Raw genomic sequence first — 20,161 nt, 5'->3', positions numbered from 1 at the left:
GTTTCCTCAACTATAGTATGAGGATGACCTGCTAAAGTTCTTCTAATTCAAAAATATTTGGAACTTCTAATGTGCCTTAAGAAAGATTCCATCCTCAATAGTTTCCATTGCACATATATGCTAGAAACAAAGAAAAGGGAGCCATTTCCATTATGCTACAAATGAAGGAGCTCAGGGCAAAATAAGGAAAGGATCAACCATAGGCGTTTATGAGAAATGATATTGGATATGCAGTGGCTTCCTTAACAGAATAAATTTAATGGGAGTTGCAAGTGAAAATTTCCATAACATAATATATATACCTTCTAGTTCAAATGATACTATCTTATTGAAGTTGTTATTAGTATGAGAAGATGGGATTATGCTCAGTGAGCAAACTTAAAGAAGGTGAAAGTGAGAATCACTTCCTTCTTGGGGGAGGCATAGTTAATTTACTATTACAACTAAACCATTTATTCTATTTCAATATAACTATTCCCACACTTTGCCTATTAGTTATTTGATGGCATGGATCAAAATTTGTAGTGTTCTGGTTGATTTTCTGGAAGTCTTTGGACCAGCCTTCATTTCAACAAAGTAATCACCACAAGAATAGCCAGAGATAAAGTCCAAATTCTTTATTATCTCCTTAACAGTCTAGTTTCCTTGCCTGAGGCCCAGGCTAGCTTTCTTGAGGTCCTCCAGAATGTGATTTGGTTTCTGTGGGGAAGGCAGGAGGACCACCAAGACGGTCTCTGTCTTTAAGTCGGTCTGAGTCCAAGAGCTTATGCTCTAGCCTCCAGCCACTGTCTTCCCTCAGTCTGTTCCAGTCCCTTTCTGAGTCTGTCTCTGACTGAGTTTGTCCCAATTTATATTCAGTATACTGAGTATAAACCAATAATTATATCACTAGGGAACCATTATTTGTTGTAAGATAATTCAATCATACTGAGCTAGAGAACTATTAATCACCATGCTAAAGTAAAGTAAGCATTGTGTTATCAATTCCACTGACTTAACACCTTGTAAGAATCCTTGTTTCAAGTACAGAGTTCTGGCCCATAACAACAATTGGCTCTGGCTACTATGCCCAGGTACTCTTGCTACAGCACCCATTTATTTATTTGTCTTCCTCAACAAAATCTAGAGTGATGAATGCTGGGACTCTATTAGAGATGGGTTACTGTTCAATCATTGCTCAACTCTGATGAAATTGTCTTCTGCACCCCTTTGCCCTTTCAAACCTTACCATTAAATTTATCCCCGAACCAATTGTCTCTCCTTATGTCTCTGAATTTTATGCTTTCTTTTGCATTGTCTGATTACAATCTTACCTTAAAATATATTGGAAAGCAGAATACTTAAAACTTGAGCTCCAATTTCACTATACCAGGTTATATCAGACTATAATAATAAAACAGCATATGCCTTTCTATGCTTTGTGCTTGACAGAGTTAGCTAATAATACTTGACTTCACATTTACCTGGAAGAAAGCATGGTGATGATGACTTGATACATGTGCTACAAGCCAAAAAATTAGATATCGATTCCCATGAGCAACACTTATTGCCTTCAAGGCCCATTTTCTCTGCTCCTTGAGAATCTGGAGAGTGCCCACAAATAGGGACAGTACACATACTATACAAGTTTTTCATTAGAATCCTAATACAGCCATCAACTCCAGCCACTCACTTTTTGATGTATGTTCAAGAGGAGCCATGCAGCTTGTATCTTGAGCCCTTGAGCTGAGACTAACATAATTCCAATTAACATTTTATCAGCCCTACTTTTCAGCAGTTTGGCACCTTTCCTTAAAAAGAAAGAAGGTCTCTAATTGCTGAACAGGTGCACTTACCAGCTGTTTGCTCAACATGGATGTCAGCACCTTGAAGCCTTGGAGAGAGGTCAGACAAATACTGTGGTGTCATCTAACTTGGATTTGGATATACTAATTTAGAGAGTAGGCAAATCAAAACTATGAGGTCTGTATATGCTCCAGATGAGCTTGCTTATGCATTGGCAAAAGGTATTACATGACTTGTTCTCTTATCACTGTAACTTTTTGCTTAAAGGAACATCCTTACTGGAAGGTTTATGAAGAGAAGTCAGAAGTTAAGCAGGAAATGGTGACTAAATAAGGTTGAAAAAATTGGCACTTGAGGTGACAATTAACATGTAGTATGCAAGACAAAATGTGTCATTTGGGGGTAGGTTGTAGAATAAGACATTATGGAAGAGAAGTTTGTTGGTTAGGAAAAAGAAAATGTTTCTTCACTGAGAAGTCAAAAATTATAATCACTGGCTTTTATAATCTGATTGGGTTATAGGTTATGTGAGCTGAGGGAGATTCATTTGGGCCTTTACTTTGGTCTAGAATGAAGTGTGACAGCTTGGAAGAATTTATTGAGAACCTACTGTTTACAAAGTTTATAATGGACACTATGGGGAGAGGTTGTTACAAATTAATATTCATAATTCATGTGTTTCAAATTTCCAATTAGATTAGAAATTCCCCAGGCATTGACCACAAGTGAAAGATTCCAGCAGATGAGAGATAATAAAGTCTAATATAATCCAAACAATCTCTGCTTCCATAAATCTATCATTTTCCCATCAGATTTTAGAATCTAGACAAGGTGATCTCTTGAGGTATTTTCTTTTGTCATGATTCTTTAGGGGATTTTGAAGAGATACAGAATAAAAACCTGAAAAAAATTTGTTTAGTCAAGAACAGATCCCCAGAAGAAGGAAGAATTGGGGTGATTTTAAAAGAAAACATGCCTTTGATTTTCAATCATAATAATTTCCTGATACTTCTTTCCTGTGGTTCCTCATCCCCCTGTCACCTTTTACTACAGTGATTCTTCTCTTGTAAAAAAGAAAAAAAAGTTAAGCAAAGCAGCTAGCAAACCCTATATATGTTCTATTATACGCCTGTAACCCCATTCCTCTGTGGTGAAATAATTACTTCAGATCTTTTCTAGAACAGAGATTTATTAAAATTGTGGTGAATTCTGAAAGAGATTAAAGGCCTCTCCAGGGAACAGCTGAGAAAGAGGGATGCCTTCTTGAAAAAAGTAAGAAGAATCTCTGTTCTGATCCTTCTTCAAGTGTTAGTGCTCTATTTCCCTAATTGTCTTGTGTTTAATCTACATATATTTATCACACACATCCATCCCTCCATCACATCTTTCTCTTTCCCTCTCCCTCTCTCCCTCTCTCTCCTTCTCTCCTTCTCTGTCGACTCTCTGTCTCTCTGTCTCTCTCTGTCTCTCTGTCTCTCTCTCTCTTTTGTCTGATCTTTACTCTTTTCTCTTTCTGAGCATTTATGAATCCCTCCACAACTTTTGTCAAATTAGAAAATGTATGACTCACAATTATAATGAATCTTTTCCCTTATCCATTACTTCCATTTCTCAGAGTTCTCCTTTTGTGCCTCCTTTTCCCCACTTAATAGTATTTTTTCCAATTACATGCAAAGATAGTTTCAACATTCATTTTTGTAATATTTTGAGTTCCAATTGTTTTCCCTCCTTCTCCTCCCCACTATTTCAAGACATTAAGCAATTTGATATGGTATACCTATACAATCATGTTAAATGTATTTCTATATTAGTTAGGTTGTAAAAGAAGAATCTGAGTAAAAGAGAAAAATCATGAGAAAGAATAGACAAAAAACGAAAATACTATGCTTTAATCTGTAATGTATTCATCATTCTTTCTCAGGCTGTTCATGGCATTTTCCACCACAAGTGTTTTGGGATTGTCTTGGATCATAGTATTGCTAAGAAGAGCTAAGTCTATCATAGTTGATCATCATGAAATGTTGCTATTATTATTTGTGCCTCTTGATATCATGATATTTGACTACTAAAAGCTATGTGAGTAATGAGCAAGATCTCATGGTCCTGCTCTGTTAGAAAGGACCTGAATATGGTGATAGTGAAAGAAATATAGCAAATGCACTTTGAGGATTGACCTAGCTAAATTTATTAGGACTATAGTACCTTCAGGTATATAGGATGATGTATTAGCTGGTCATGGTAATACTTGATGAACAACACATAAAAAACAATACAAAGTGGTCCTTAGTCCTATGAGACTCTATCCCTGCTTCTTTATTGATAAAGGTGGAATGCTGCAAGAGGATCAGCTGATGTTAAATAAGCATCCCCATGTTCAGACTGTATATACACATTAATTTTGTTGTTGGTACTCTAAATGTGAGCTCTCTGTCTATTATCCAAAGGATGAGTGAACTAGGGGATCCAGAAGGGACTTATAACACATAATATTTGTGTTATCTGAATCACATTAAACTTGGCATTATCATTATAAATAAAGGCAGCAGAGAATTGTACTTGAATGAAAGGATATCTTACAAGATGTATTTGAAGAGACAAATAAAGGAGTGGAATAACTTGACTTTACCACATGATTAAAGGCAACACAAAGCATCATTTCATGGGACATTTGGTTATTTGAAGTTGTAATGACATTTACTTATAAAAAGAAAAGTTTGAAAGTAAGTTCAGCTTATATCAAATCTGTTACAAGAATGAAAGTTTAGAAGAATGATGTGCCTATTTCAATTATATATTCCAAAGAAAATCAAAATTGGTATATATGTCACACAATAATTTTGAAAATAAAATGAAACAATATGTAAAGTGTTTTTAAAACCTTTAACTACTGTATAAATATTAGCTTTTTAAAGATCATTTTATATTTATCTTCATCATTATTACAAATGTTACTCTGTAACTTTAAATCAAAGCTGGGCAAAGTTTAAAACAAAAGAAAAGAGAATAAGAAAAAAAAAGATAAAAAGCTCATTTATTAGGAAGACCACTGACATCCCAAAACTCTGAATATCTTCCTTAAAAATAATTGAATGGGCAGCTAGGTGGTGCAATGGTTAGAGCATCAGCCCTTAAGTCAAGAGGACCTGAGTTCAAATGTGGTCTCAGACACTTAACACTTCCTAGCTGTGTGACCCTGGGCAAGTCACTTAACTCCAATTGCCTCAGCAATATATATATATATATATATATATATATATATATATATATAATCATAATCATAATAATTGAGTACTGAACATTGGAAATGTCAAATAGTATATCCTATTTGACATTTCCAATGATTCAGTACTAAAAAAATGAACAATGCAGCTGTTTATATTTAAACACAGAAGAAATGGCATATTCCCTGTGTAGCAATAACACAGAATAGAAAGAAAATAAATAAGAGAATATATTAGGATGTTCACCTCTGATAAACTATAGGAGAATATAGGTATGAGTTGGAAAAAGTTACTAGGTATGGATGTTCTATAATGTACGTAATTGTTGGTGCTATCCATAATTTGTTTTATAAATATATAGGAACTGCATGAATTTTTTCTGATTATGTACCCAATCAATTAAGATGAATATTATACACACACATACACACACATGTATATATATATATATATATATTCTATGTAATTTACAAATATATGTTTTATTATAATAATATATTGCATACATTATAATACACAAATTGAAATAATGAAAATATAGTTAAAATGTAAGTCAAATAGTAAAGATTTAACTGTTAGATTATTTTGATACTTCATTTAAAGACTATAAGAATATACACACCCCGACAGGCACATAAGACACTCATGAATATATTGATGCAAATGCTATGAATGGAATCAATCATTCTGGAAAGCAATTTATTATTAAAATATATTATGACCACAATATACCCACTCTTTGATTCAGAGATGTTGTTACTCAGATTGTACTTAAAGTCATATTGATAAAAAGCAAGACTTCACATTAAAGAATTAATTTTAGCAAGTTTTAAGGTAACAAGATCTGGAAAAAAGTTGATGCACATTAATTGAGAAATAGCTAAATAAACTATGGTATATAAATATAATGGACTATAATCGTGAAATTAGAAACAACAAATGTGATGAAAGCAGAGAAACAAGGGAGAATGTGAACTGGTGACAAGTAAAGGAAGAAATTTCCTTAAAGACTCCAGTGATGTAGGTGGAAAGAGCAACTACAATTGAAGCTGTTGCAATACTAGCATAGCCTCAAAGAAGAGATATGAAAAGGCATCTTCTCTCATTCCCTTGATGGAGTGGGGATCTGCATATATGGGAAAATCATATATAATATCACTTTTTGATGTGTTAATGAGTTTTGCTAATTTCTCCTTATGTTTAATTTTTTTAAAAAAATATTTATTTGAAGGGATCATTTACTAGAATGGTGGAATGGGAGTCTTTCAGTATATCTTGCATACCCTACATGGCATGGACCACTGTTCATATGGCCTAAATAAGGGAGCCTGTTACCCCATATAACTATTTGTAAAGTTTATTTTCTTAGTTTTTAGCTAGAAAGAAATATTTATATTTATTTTTTCTCCAAAATTCATTTGAGCATCTTATATTTTTGTTCATGCTGTATTACTCATTTTGGAAAACCCTATATTAGAAAAATATTTTTATTATGTCTTTACTTTTCCTTCAATTTTCCCTTAGTGCTCCATGTTAAACTCTTTTCCAAGTTCAAAATGTTTCTAGTGGAAAAAAAACAAAACTTGAAAATGGAGTACAGATGAACGGAAATTCAACTTTGTACCAATATAAAGCCCAAGTAATATAGCTGTACCTTTCATTTTGCCAGTGACAATATAACCAGATTCCCAGACCAAATTATCTCAATTCTTCTCTTTAGATTGAAGACACTATTTGGTGATACTTTTTTTTTTTTTCTGTAGTGACAAACACCAAGACTTATTTTTGATGTTTGAGAAGGAAAAAGTAATTTTGGATAGTGTTCATGTTATAATTGTTATTGGAAAAGAAGAAGTATTTTTAAAAAACATATATTTTATTTATTTTGTTGGGTATTTTCTAATTGCATTTTTATATAAAGCTTTTATTTTAAAACATATGCATGGATAGTTTTCAATATTCACACTTGCAAAATCTCATATTTCAATTTTTTTTTCCTCCCTTCATTCCCTCTGCCACCTTCCCTTAATGGCAAGTAATCCAATATATGTTAAATATGTATGATTCTTCTATATATATTTCCACAATTCTTATGCTAAATAAGAAAAAAATCAGATCAATAAGGAAAAATAATGAGAAAGTAAACAAAATGCAAGCAAACAACAACAACAAAAATGTAAATGCAATGTTGTGATTCACACTCAATCTCCACAGTCCTCTCTTTGGGTGCAGATGGCTCTCTTTACCACAAGACCAATGACTGGCCTGAATCACCTCACTGTTATAAAGAGCCATGTCCATCAGAATTGATTTTCATATAATCTCATTTTTGCTATGTACCATATTTTTTTTTTTTTGTTTTACTCACTTCACTTAGCATCAGTTCATGTAAGTCTCTCCAGGCCTCTCTAAAATCATCCTGTTGATCATTTCTTATAAAACAATAATATTCTGTTACATTCATATACCACAACTTATTTAGCCATTCTCCAACAGATGGGCATCCACTCAATTTCCAGTTCCTTGCCACTACAAAAAAAAGTTGCTACAAACATTTTTGCACGTGAGTCCTCTTCCCTTTTTATGATCTCTTTAGGATACAGGCCCAGTAAAGATATTGCTAAATCAAAGGGTATGCACAATTTGATAGTCCTTTGGTCATAGTTACATATTGAATCAATTCACAACTCCATCAACAAGTTATCCCAGTTTTCTCACATCCCTTCCAACATTCATCATCTTTTCCTGTCATCTTAGCCAATCTGAGAGGTATATAGTGGTTCCTAAAAGTTGTCTTAATTTGCATTCTTTTGATTAATAGTGATTTAGAGCATTTTTCATATGGCTATAAATAGTTTTAATTTCTTCATCTGAAAATTGTCTGTTCATATTCTTTGACCATTTATCTGTTGGAGAATGGCTTGTTCTAATTACATTTTAAGAATTTTTTAACATTTATTTAAAAAAAATGTTAAATTCCAAATTCCCTTCCTCACTGCTACCTTTACCCTACCTCTTGAGATGTCAAACCATATGTGAAGTTATACAATATTGCCATATTAACTATGTTCCAAAAGATAACATACATATAGTGCAAAAATATTTGTGGCATTTTTTTGTAGTGGCTAAAAAGTGGAAATTTAATGGATGCCCATCAATTGGAGAAAGGCTAGGTAAATTGTGATATATAAATGTTATGGAATAATTTTGTTCTATAAGAAATGACCAGCTGGATGAATACAGAGGGGCTTGGAGAGACTTACATGAACTGATGCTGAGTGAAATGAGCAGAACCAGGAGATAATTATACGCTTCAACCACAATACTATATGAAGATCAGTTCTGATGGATGTGGCTCTCTTCAACATTGAGAGGATCCAAATCAGTTCTAATTGATTAGTAATAAACAGAACCAGCTACATCCAGAGAAAGAAGACTGGAAAATGAGTAAGGACCACAACATAGCTTTTACACTCTTTCTGTTATTGTTTGCTTGCATTTTTGTTTTTCTTCCCAGGTTATTTTTACCTTCTTTCTAAATCTGATTTTTCTTGTGTAGCAAGACAACTGTATAATTACATATACATATATTGTATTTAACATATATTTTAACATATTTAACATGTATGGAATTACCTGCCATCTACAGGAGGGGGTGGAGGGAAGAAGGGGAAAAGTTGCCACAGAAGTTTTTGCAAGGGTAAATGTTGAAAAATTACCTATGTATATGTTTTATCAATAAAAAGCTATTAAAATATTAAAAAAAGAAAACATACAAACACACAAAAATACAGTTAAAAAAATAAGATATGCTTCAATCTGCACCCAGAGCTTATCGGTTCTTTAACTGAAGGTAGAGAGCATTTTCATTATGGATCCTTTAGTACTATTTTAGATTATTGTTTTGATCAGAATAGTTGTTTTGCATAATTGATCATCATTAAAATATTACCATTAGAGTATACAAAGTTCTGATTATGTACTCTTCTCTTTATATCAGGCCATGTAAATTTTCTCAGGTTTTACTGAAAGTGCCTGGCTAAAAATTTCTTATACCCTAATAATATTCCATCACAATTATTTACTGCAATGTGTGGTTGTCTCTCACATTTCTTTACAACCACAAAAGAGCTCCTAAAAATAATTTTTGTACAAATATACCCTCTCTGTCTTTAAAAAAAATCTCTTTGGGATTTAGATCTAGAAATAGTATTGCTAGGTCAAAGGTTATGCACAGTTTGATAGCCCTTTAGATATAGTTCCAAAATAATCTCCAGAAGAGTTGGACCAGTTCACGACTCTACCAACAGTGCACCAATGTCCCAGTTTTCCTACATCCTCTCTATAATTTGACATTTTCTTTCTGTCATGCTAGCCAATGTGATTGGTGTGAGGTGGTATTTTAGAGTTAATTTGCATATCTGTAATCAATGATTTAGTTTTTCATGCAACTACTGATAGCTTTGACTTTGTCTTCTGAAAACTATCTTTTCATATTGCTTGTGTATAAATTTCAAATGACACTTAAAAAATGCATTAGACTCAGTTCCATATGTATTTAAGAAATGAGGCGTTTACAAGTGAAACTTGCTGTACAATTTCTCTTCCCACTCCAATTTCCTACTTTCCTTTTAATTTTGGCTGCATTAATTTTGTTTGTGTAAAATCTTTTAAATTTCATGTAATTTAAATTATCAATTTTACTGCCATAGTGCTTTCTATCTTTTCTTTGGTCATAAGCTCTTCACTTATCTAGAGAGCTTAATTTATTTTCCCTTAATTTATTTATGATATAATCCTCCTCATATTAATCAATTACTCATTTTGATCTTATCTTGTTATTTATTGTGAAATGTTGGTCTATACCCCCCCCCCACCTTTTTTTGCCAAACTCTTTTGCAGTTTTCCCAGCAGTTTTTGTCAAGTGGTATATTCTTGCCTCCAAAACATGAATCTTTCTATGAATTTCTCAAGTATCAGCTTATTTATTACTGTGTCTTGGGTACCTAATGTATCTTTTTATTTCTTATCTGATACTATTTCATTCTTATCACTTTGTAACATAGTTTGGAAACTGGTACTGCTAGGGCACTTTCTTGCACATTTTTCATCAGTCTTCTTAATAATCTTGAGCTTTTGTTCTTCTAGATTAATTTTCTTATTATATTTTCAAGTTCTATGAAATCATTATTTGCTAGTTTTGTTGATATGGCAATGAATAAATAAATTATTTTGGGTAGAATTGTCATTTTAATCATGTTGACTTGGTCTTTCCATGAGCAATTAATATTTCCCCAGATATTTATAGCTGTTTTTATTTGTGTGAGAAGTGTTTTGCAATTGTGCTCATATAATTTCTGAATTTGCCTTGGCAGGTAGACTCCTAAGTATTTTTGTATTGATTGAAGTAATTTTAAATGGAATTTCTCTTTTTATAATTTCTTAGTGGGTTTTGTTGTAGCATATTGAAATGGTGATCATTTATTTAGGTTTATTTAAATCCTGTATCTTTGCTAATGTTGTTAATTGTTTCAACTAGTTTTTTGGTTGATTCTATAGGATTCTCTATATCATTTTAATATCTGTCAATAGTAATAGTTCTGTTTCTTTATTGCCAATTTGTATCCCTGAATTTTTCCTTGTCGTTGTTATAACTATATATACATATTCTACTATATATATGCATATATATGTAGTTATATATTCTGACACAACATTGAATACTGGTGCTAATGGATATCATTGCTTTACCCTTAATCTTATAGGGGAGGCTTCAAGTTTATTTCTATTACACATGATGCTTGCTCTTGGTTTTAAATAGACACTACTTAACATTAAAAAAAAAAAAAAACACTCCTAAACTTTGTAGTATTTTTAATAGGAATGTGTATTGCATTTTGCTAAAAGTTTTTTTCTGCATTGGTTGATATAATCATATGATTTTTGTTATTTTTATTATTCATAAGGTCAGCTATGTTGGTAGTTTTCCTAATATTTAACCAGCACTGAATTCCTGAGATAAGTCCCCCTTAGCCATAGTATGTGCTCTTTGTGACATATTGTTGTAATCTCCTTGCTAGTATTTTATTTCAAAATTTGTAAAGATTTTCATTAGGACAATTAGCATATAATTATCTTTCTCTATTTTAATTTTCCATGATTTAGGTATCAAATCATATTTATGCTATAAAAGGAATTTGATAGAAGTCTATTTTCAAGTGGTATATATATACATAAAAAATTTAGGAACAATTAATTCTAAATATACACACATATATATATATGTGTGTGTAATTAGAATTATATATACATATATATGTATATTTAGAATTAATTGTTCCCAAAATTTTTGATAGAATTCACTTAAAAATATATGTGATCCCAGGGATTTTTCCTTAAAGAGTTCATTTATAGCTTGCTCAATTTATTGAAAATATATTTTAAAATGAATAATTGTCATTTGAAATGATGATGATATCTTGCATCTTTATAGTGCTTTAGGGTTTGAAAAATTCTTTCCGAATATTATCTTCTCCCCCTCACAACCATGGGAAGGAGGTGCTTCCCTTATCCCTATTGTAAAGATGAAGGAAGTGAGGCAGATGTGCAAAGATCACAAAGCTATAAGCATCTGAGTGTGACAACAGATTTATCACTTGAATTTCATAATTGCACTAAGTAGTTGGGGATGAATTGTAAGTCTCACTGTGATGAGCTATGACAATGCACAATTTATGTATTGACTACCAGGGTCTTCATGTTAACAGCTGGGGTAGCAGAGAACGCGGAATAAAGAGGGATACATTTGCAACCAGACAATCTGGATTCTAATTCTGATTCTATACACTTTTGCTTAAATATGTGACTTAAGTCCCTGAAGTCTTGACTTTTCCTCCCACAAAATGAGGCAATTTGATTCCATTATCTCTAAATGCATTTTAAAATAACATTCAATGAGGTCAGGAATTACTCTTGCCATATATATTTGCCTCTTGGAGAAAAATGATTCAATCCAAAGGAGCAGAACTAATGAGAGGAGATAACTGTGCTCTTTGAGGCTGTCTTTGTTGCTACAAATCAGCAGGTGCCTGAGTTCTTCACTTTTTGGCTGATTTTAGGAGATTGAATGTCAACTTCGCATTCTTTCAGGGAAATAGTGAAAACAGATTAGTATCATATTCTTAGCCTTAAACCCACTATATTCAAAAGTTATATCTATTCTTTTAGAGAGACACTGGGAGCAGCTGAAAAAAAATATTCAGCAGTTATTGCTTGCATTTGTTGACTACTTATTATCTAAATTGTTTACAAAGAAAGTGGGACTAACTGTCCCCCTGACTAATTCCCCATTAAGTCATGAATCATTTCTGTTAAAACGTATATGAGGAATTTAAACCCGCTAGGGCTATTATGGCCTCCTGCCAAGAGAAGCTGCAACATAATTTGCATGTCTGGATGGACAAATCATCATGGTCAACAATGAATATAACAAAACTATATACCATCCAGGTCCCCCCCACCCCACCTTTGGAATTAATGATTTGCCTCTAAATCAAGTTATAAAGAAATGCTTAAGCGAAGGGATCAAACTGATGACTTGTGGACCAGAAATGTAAATCATAAATTAGAAAGTTAATATCAAGACAAAATGATTAGTTGACAAATTAATCAAAAGAAGAGAGAACTTCTCATGCAATATGAACATGCAGACAACTCATATTCACTCTTTATACTGCCAATTCTCTATTCCTGACATTAAAATTATAAATTTCTTTTCTTTTTTCTTCCTTCCTTCCTTTTTTCCTTCCTTCATTTCTTCTTTCCTTTTTCCCTTCCTTTCCCCTATTTCATCCCTTCATTCTTTTCTTCCTTTTCTCCTTCCTTCCTCTTTCCCTCCATGTCTCCCTACCTTCTACCTTTTCTTCTTCCTTCCTTCTATCTCTTTGTTTCTCTGTCTTTCTCTTCCCAGTCTTTCCAAGACTAAAAGATTATTGGCTACCTCTGGACCAATTTTAAGATTATTCAGCATGGAAAATTTTATGTGCTTTCTTTCTGACCTGGATAGCACAATGGGTAGATGCTATCCCAGCAGTCAGCAACAATTGAGTTAAAATATGACTGCAGGCACTTCTGATCAAGACACTTAATGTCTGTCTGCCTCAAGTTATTTAACTGTAAAATGAGATTAATAATAGCACTTGTCTCTCAGGGTTGTTGTGAGATTTAAATAAGGTAATATCTGTAAAGCATTTAGCACAGTGGCTGAGAAATAGTAGGTTTCTTTCTCTTTTCCATCCCTGATCTAACTAAACTAGGCTAGTTCTTCTCTTCTTAGGGAGTCTAGTCTGACTCCTGAAGATTTAATACATTGGTTTCTAAGTTAGGAAACACATCCTATCAAAACTAGTCCTACTGCAGCTCAAAACTCCAAGCTTAAAAGATCTACTAGTCTTTGCCTATCCAAAAGTAGAAGTAATTTATACATTTGTACTATCATCCCAGACTTTTAAATACATTCCCGAGTTCACCAATATTATCTTTGAATGACCATTTGGGCATGGCATACATTGTGACAGCATTATTCATGAGGCAAATGATTCCTGACTCAAAGAGCACACTCAGACATGAACAATGGGGCAGAAGGAAGTAGAAATGACAGCAGCCCTTCTCTTTGTCCAGGAGACATAATTTGTTAATTCTTTTTTTTTTTTTTTTTTTTTTTTTTGGAGATTTGGAAAAACAAAAAAAGAATGAGTCATCTCTATCCTAGAATGTTTGAATGATGCAACCTGAAAAGTTACAGGCACTGATTCTAAGTCTAGGGCCTAAACTGAATTTGTAGAGGAAGTGGGGGGGAGGGTATTCTTTCCGTTCAGAAATATCACAATCCAAATTGTCCCTTCCTTTACTGTTGTGGCTGTTATATAGCATGTTATCGTAACTGTGCATCCTCAAGACTCTGATTCTTATGTGATCCTGACTGTAGACCCTCAGAACTCACATTCTTTATTTTTGACTATTTGAAGTAATTTTTCTTTGATCTGGAAGCTGTGGATTTTGATTATGATGTTCTAGGGAGTTTTCATTTTGGGATTTTGTTCAGAAGAATTGTAATATTTCTCCTTTACCCTCTGCTTATAAAAATATGGACTTTTTTCTTTTAAATTCTCTTTGAAATATATGTGATGTTTAGCCTCTTGTTTTGGACATGGTGTTCAGATAGTTTTATGATTCTTAATTTTTTTTTCTTTTAGATATATCAGCTAATTTAGGTTAGTCAGCTTATTGGGTTTTTTTTGCTATGGAATACCCTATATTTTCTTTCTTGTTTAGCCTTTTAATTTTGTTTTAATATTTCTTGTTTTCTAATGAAGTCATTGGCTTCTATTTGATCTCATAAAGTTTTGTTGTTTGAGAAAATGCCTAAAATCCCTTTCCAAGTCTTTCTTCCATAGCTATTTTCCCTTAAGATTCTCAGTCAATTTACTAAAACTAAACAAAACAAAAAGTCTTACTTAAAAAAAAAAAAAAAAACTCTTTAACTCTTGCTTCTTCTCTTCAAATAATATTAGTTAAATTTGTACTCAACCCGTGATTTTCTCTAATATAATGCCTGTACACATTTTAGAGACATTCTTTTTTTTACATCTGTGAACAAAGGTGTCACTATAATAGCTAATGATGGTGGATTTCTTTTGTTTGTTTGCCCATTTTTCCAACCTACTTCCTGACTTTAGACTTGAGGTGAGGGCTGAACATTGAAGCACTTATGGAAGAAAGTTCTGGATTTGTCCTATTGCTATTTTCTTGGATATTGAGTGTTATTTTATTCTAAAATTTTAGGATCAGGCTGGGAATCTGCTAGCTTTTAAAGCTCTCAAAGTGGTCTGTACCATGGCTAAGTCTGGATATTGCTACTCTGGTCTTAGCTCTGCAAGTTCCTTCCTTGTGTGGGTCTATGCAAGAGTAGATTACTGCTGAACTCCACCATTATGAATAACTTAAAAAAGTTCTATTGGTTCCTCTTTGGTCTGAGATGTCTGACTTGATTTTTTCCTCTGCAGGCTGGCCTAGCAGCTAGATATGAGATGTTGCTCTAAACTTCAGATCTGACCCATACTATTGCTGCTGCTTTATGAACTTCATTCTTTCTATGTAGTGTGTCTTATAGTCCCTTTATCCCCCCCCCTCCCCCTGGATCTGTGACCTAGAACTGAGAAAATGACGACAAAGCTGCTGATTCCTACATATCTTTATCTAGAAATTCATCTGGAGTAAATATATAGTTTTTCCCAGGTCACTACCTACCTCAGAATCCTGTGGTGACAGGCAAGTGATAAACCAGCAGGTGCACATACACTGGGGAATGCAGTTATAAAACCCTGCCTTGAAGCAATAGAAGGCAGAGGATCATCATCTCACTAGAGTGAAGCAGTAGTGGAATTTGGCAGCTCCTCAGTGTAGTACATGGAATATATACACACTTATTGACAAGATGAAATCCACTAGACCTAAAAGATGAACATTCTTTTTTGTAAGAGAACTTAGCAGGTATTTCATCCAAATAGCAGCCCTGAGTGAAACAAGGCTGGCAAATGAAGGTCGACTTATTGGAATCAGAACTGGATTAATGTTTTTCTGAAGTGGTCATTCTGAGGAGGAGCACTGTGAAGCTGGTGTGGATTTTGCAATTAAATCTAACCTAATTAAAAAGCTTGTATGCCTCTCAAATTAAGTGAAGGACAGGATCGTGATAACATGATTGCCATTTGCAGGAAAGTATCATACTACCATCAATAATGTGTAAACTTTCACAATGATGAGTCCTGCTGAGGTCAAAGACAAATTTTATGAAGACCTGGAAGCCCTTATTTGTTGGAATCCTAATGTCAACTCAACTTGAAACAAGGTGAAAACTCAAGGGTGATGTCAGAATCCTGGTGTTAACTCAATAGAATTGATACAGTGCTTGTTGGTTCACACCTTAGAGTGAATTCTTACAAGGTGATAAGTTGCTAATACTGATGGAAACAATGCTTGTGTTCATACCTTTAGAGAGCTCATAAGTATCTAAGTACTCAATGGAGTTCACACATTTGGGAGAGTTCAAGGTTTAGAAAGAAACACTGAATTCACACCTACCTTAGAGCCAGAGAGCACTCTGGGAGATAACCCAGAATCCCTCTCCCTCCAGAAGGCAGAGTTAACCTTTGGGAGATCATATATAACAGGAAGCTCTTAGAGCTTGGAGTTAGTTACTTGAGAGAAGTTTCTTGGGAGAGTTTTTCCTGGGAGCTCGAGAGAGTTTTACTTGGAGTCAGAGAGAGCTCTTGGAACCCACAAGCCCTATCTTTGAGGCAAGAGAGATTGCATTGCATCTTCCAACTTGGTGCTGGCTGGAGGCTGAAGAAAGCAGAGGCAGAAGCCAAGGACAAAGCTGCAAGATCTCCTGGAGCCAGGCAGAGAGATAGGCCTGAACTAACCGGGCTATATTGAAGGACGCAATAAAAGATCTAAACTTTTATCACCTGGCTGTGTTTTGGAAAAAGAAACACCAACACTTATTATCAATGGGCTGAAAGGAGACAAACTTATTATTCTGGGAAGTTTTAATGCCAGATTAGACACAGACTGTCACATGTGATAGGGAGTCCTTGGGAAGAATTGAGCAATAGCAACGTTCACTTACTGACAAAGAATTGTGTGTCTCATAACTTTTTCATTGCTAATACTGTCTTCTATTTACCTAAATGCACCAAAACTTCACAGAAGTGAAGCAGCAAACCTTTACATTTAATAGGTTATGTCATTGTAAAGAGAAGAGACAAATAAGAAGTGAGAGTGAAGAAAGTTATGTGTGATGCCGAGTACTGGATAAAGCTGACATCCTCTCCAAGCTAAACATTCACATTCAATAAGCGTGGTAGCCCCAAGGGGAAATGACTTGCTGTCAACAGATTAGAGGTTCTCTAACCAGTAAGTTCTTTGGTAACTTGAAGGGAAAGCTGAACCAATATATGGTTTGTAATGGGATGAAGCTCGAATTGATGCACTGAAGTCCCAAGCACATGAGACTAAATAGTAATTGGACCATACTCTATTAATATATGCTTGGAGAAAGAATGGCCTCTGCCCACTCTTTGTGTAAGCTCTGATGTATTGTATAGGAAATGACATAGGGATGATTTTAGTGGGTGGAGAGAGAGGCAGAGAGAGACTGCTGGTCAGGTTCATGTCCTGGCCACTCACAGTCCTATCGCCATCCCCCTCTACCACCACAAAGAATAAAGATCAAAGATTTTCCCTTAACCTGAATTCCTGACTCCAGCTGATTTTAAAATATGCGGTCATCACAATGGTTAGCAACAATGGAGCTGAAAAGGAGTTGGGCAGTTTTTAGAGATTTGTTTTATAGCACTGTATTTACTCATGTGGGATAGAACATTCACAAATATCAAAAATGCTTTAATAAAAATTTTGGGAAAATTCAAAAGTTATTAAATAAAAAAAACAAGAATGCCACAATGTTTACCAACAAAATAGTTCATCTACCTCTAAAGAAAAGGTATGTAATGCCATCCAAAGTAAAGTACAAATAAAGCTTAAGGAGACGGAGGATTCTTGACTCAATAAGAAAGTAGATGGAATTCAGTTTTATCCTGATAGTAACAATTTAAAGTGCTTTTATGTTATTCTAAGGACTATTTATGGGTCAAAGACCTTTAGTGCATTCAACTACTCAGCATGAATGAAGGCCATAGTGTTCGCAACAGGCCATCATCAGAAGTGCTGAAGCCATTGACAGTATATTCATTGAAGTTAATTCCTCTTTAGATGAATTTCCTACTGCAGGAGAGATTTTGAAACCTTTAGGTTCCTCTCATGTGACAAAGTTCCTGGTGGTGATTTTATTCCAGCTGAGATTACAAGACAGTGAGACTGCTGTTCATATAAAAGATGAATGAAATATTCCAGATTATATGGCAAAAGGAAATTATCCCCAAGAATTCGAGGATGACTCCATTATGTATCTTTAAAAAAGGAAAAAGAAATATGTTATCCTGTAACAATCAAAGTGGGGGAGGGAAGAAAATGTCTCTCAGTGATTACTAGCAAGATTCTTGCCAGATTCTTTATAAATAGACTAATATTTCACCTAGAAAATGGTCATCTTTTTAAGAGTCAATGTGGCTTCAGAAAATGACCTTCAGAGGTCAAGAAGATGTTTGCTGCCTGACAACTTCAAGAGAAAATCCAGGAGAGAACAGAGCACTGAATATAATATTCATTGATTCATTCAAGGCCTTTGATACTATTAGTCACAAGGATTTGTGGAAAATTATAGTAAAATTTGGATGTCCTGAAGTTCATTAATAGTGTATGTCGATTTCTGGATGATGGATGATGCTCTTCACATCTTCATAGTCACAAAGTGAATGAAGCAGGGGTATGTTCTTGGTTCCATGCGCTTTAGCATGAGGTTTTCCAAGTTTTTAGGACACCTTCAATGAAGACAAAAATAGAATCAAAATTAGCTATGGCACTTATGGCAAATTATTTAATTTGTCTTTAGTCTCTTCAGGATTTGAAATCTGTTCTTCTCTTTCATCATAAAAACTATCTATGGTTAGAGTTATTTTTGCTTTTCTATTTTTTTAAAGTTGATATCAGTTTTTAGAGCAAGGGAGATTGTCCAAGCTTCCTCTACAAGAAGCAACTGCTGCCCTAGGAAGTCAGTGTTTACTGACTTGCAGTGCTGGGTGGGTATGGCCAGGGCCTGTGAGATTCTGGCATCTTGGGATTCACTATTTACCTTTTGTGTTTGTGTTGGATGTTTTTTAACTTCTCATTGATCTACTGGCTTGCAACCAGAGCAGAGTAGCCAACACTGCTGAAGATTCCTCCTAGGTATCTCCATCATGCAGAACTCCCACCTCCTCAGGTCTGCATAGCCTGCACTGGCTTCTGTGCTCGGCCTGCTTGTGCTTGGCCTGCCTCCCTCTGTGCCTGATTGAAACAGACATTTTCTAGTGATCTTCTGGTGGTAATTTATTTCATTCCCAATATTTGTGGATTCTGCCAGTCCAGAACTAATTCAGAGGCTAGATTTGCTAATTAGTCTGAGGGTCATAGGAGAAGATTAGAAAGAAGGATATATCTTCTTCGTCATCTTGGCTCCACCTCTGCTTTTGTAATTATTTAATTTATTAAGGCCACAAATCAAAACCAAAGTGGAGAGAGAGTTGGTGCATGATGTTTTTTGTTTGTTTGTTTGTTTGTTTGCAGATGATTATGCACTCAATACAACTGAGGCTGTCATACAACAGAGTATGGTTCACTTCTCTGTTGCTTGTGCTAATTTTATTCTGATAATCAATACCAAGAAAATAGAGATTGCTCACTAGCCAGCATCACATACACACACACACACAACACACACACACACACACACACACACATCTGGAACCACTGGTTACAACAAAGGAAAAATATTAATGTTATGGATAAGTTCTCTTACTTCAGCAATTTACTTTCCAACAATGTACACATATTTGATGAGGTTGTCTCATGTATTGCTACATTTAGTTCAATGTCTGGATCTGAAGGAAAGTGTGAGAGATGAGAAATATTAGACTGCTTACCAAACTCAATGTCTACAGAAACAGTGTACTGACTTCATTGTTGTATGCCTGTGATACAAGCATCATGCGGGAAATTGAATTGCTTTCATTTAAATTGTCTTGGGAAGATTATAAAGATCCTCTGGAATTTAAGGTATTAAACATTGAAGTCATTTCTTGATATGAATTGCCAAATATTCAAATTCATTTGCAAAGAATGGAACTCCAATGAGCTAGCCATGTTGTTCAAATGCTAATGTATTGTTTTACCTACAAAACTATCTAATGTGGAATTCAAATGAGTGAAAGGGTCACACAGAAGTTAGAAGAAGTGATACAAGGACTAGAATTGATTAGAAGATGTAGGAGACACTGGCACAGGACCAGCTAGCATGTTCTGCCTACATCAAAGAAGGCATTGTGCTGTATGAACAAAGCAGAATTGCAGTAATTCAAAAGTAACATGAGATGCACAAAATTAGTTATACCCACCCCAAATATCCATATGACTATTTGTGCCTGACCTGTGGTAAA

Source organism: Sarcophilus harrisii, chromosome 1 (assembly GCF_902635505.1).
Source record: "Sarcophilus harrisii chromosome 1, mSarHar1.11, whole genome shotgun sequence".
Lineage (NCBI taxonomy): Eukaryota > Metazoa > Chordata > Mammalia > Dasyuromorphia > Dasyuridae > Sarcophilus > Sarcophilus harrisii.
This window is presented reverse-complemented; position numbering follows the sequence as displayed.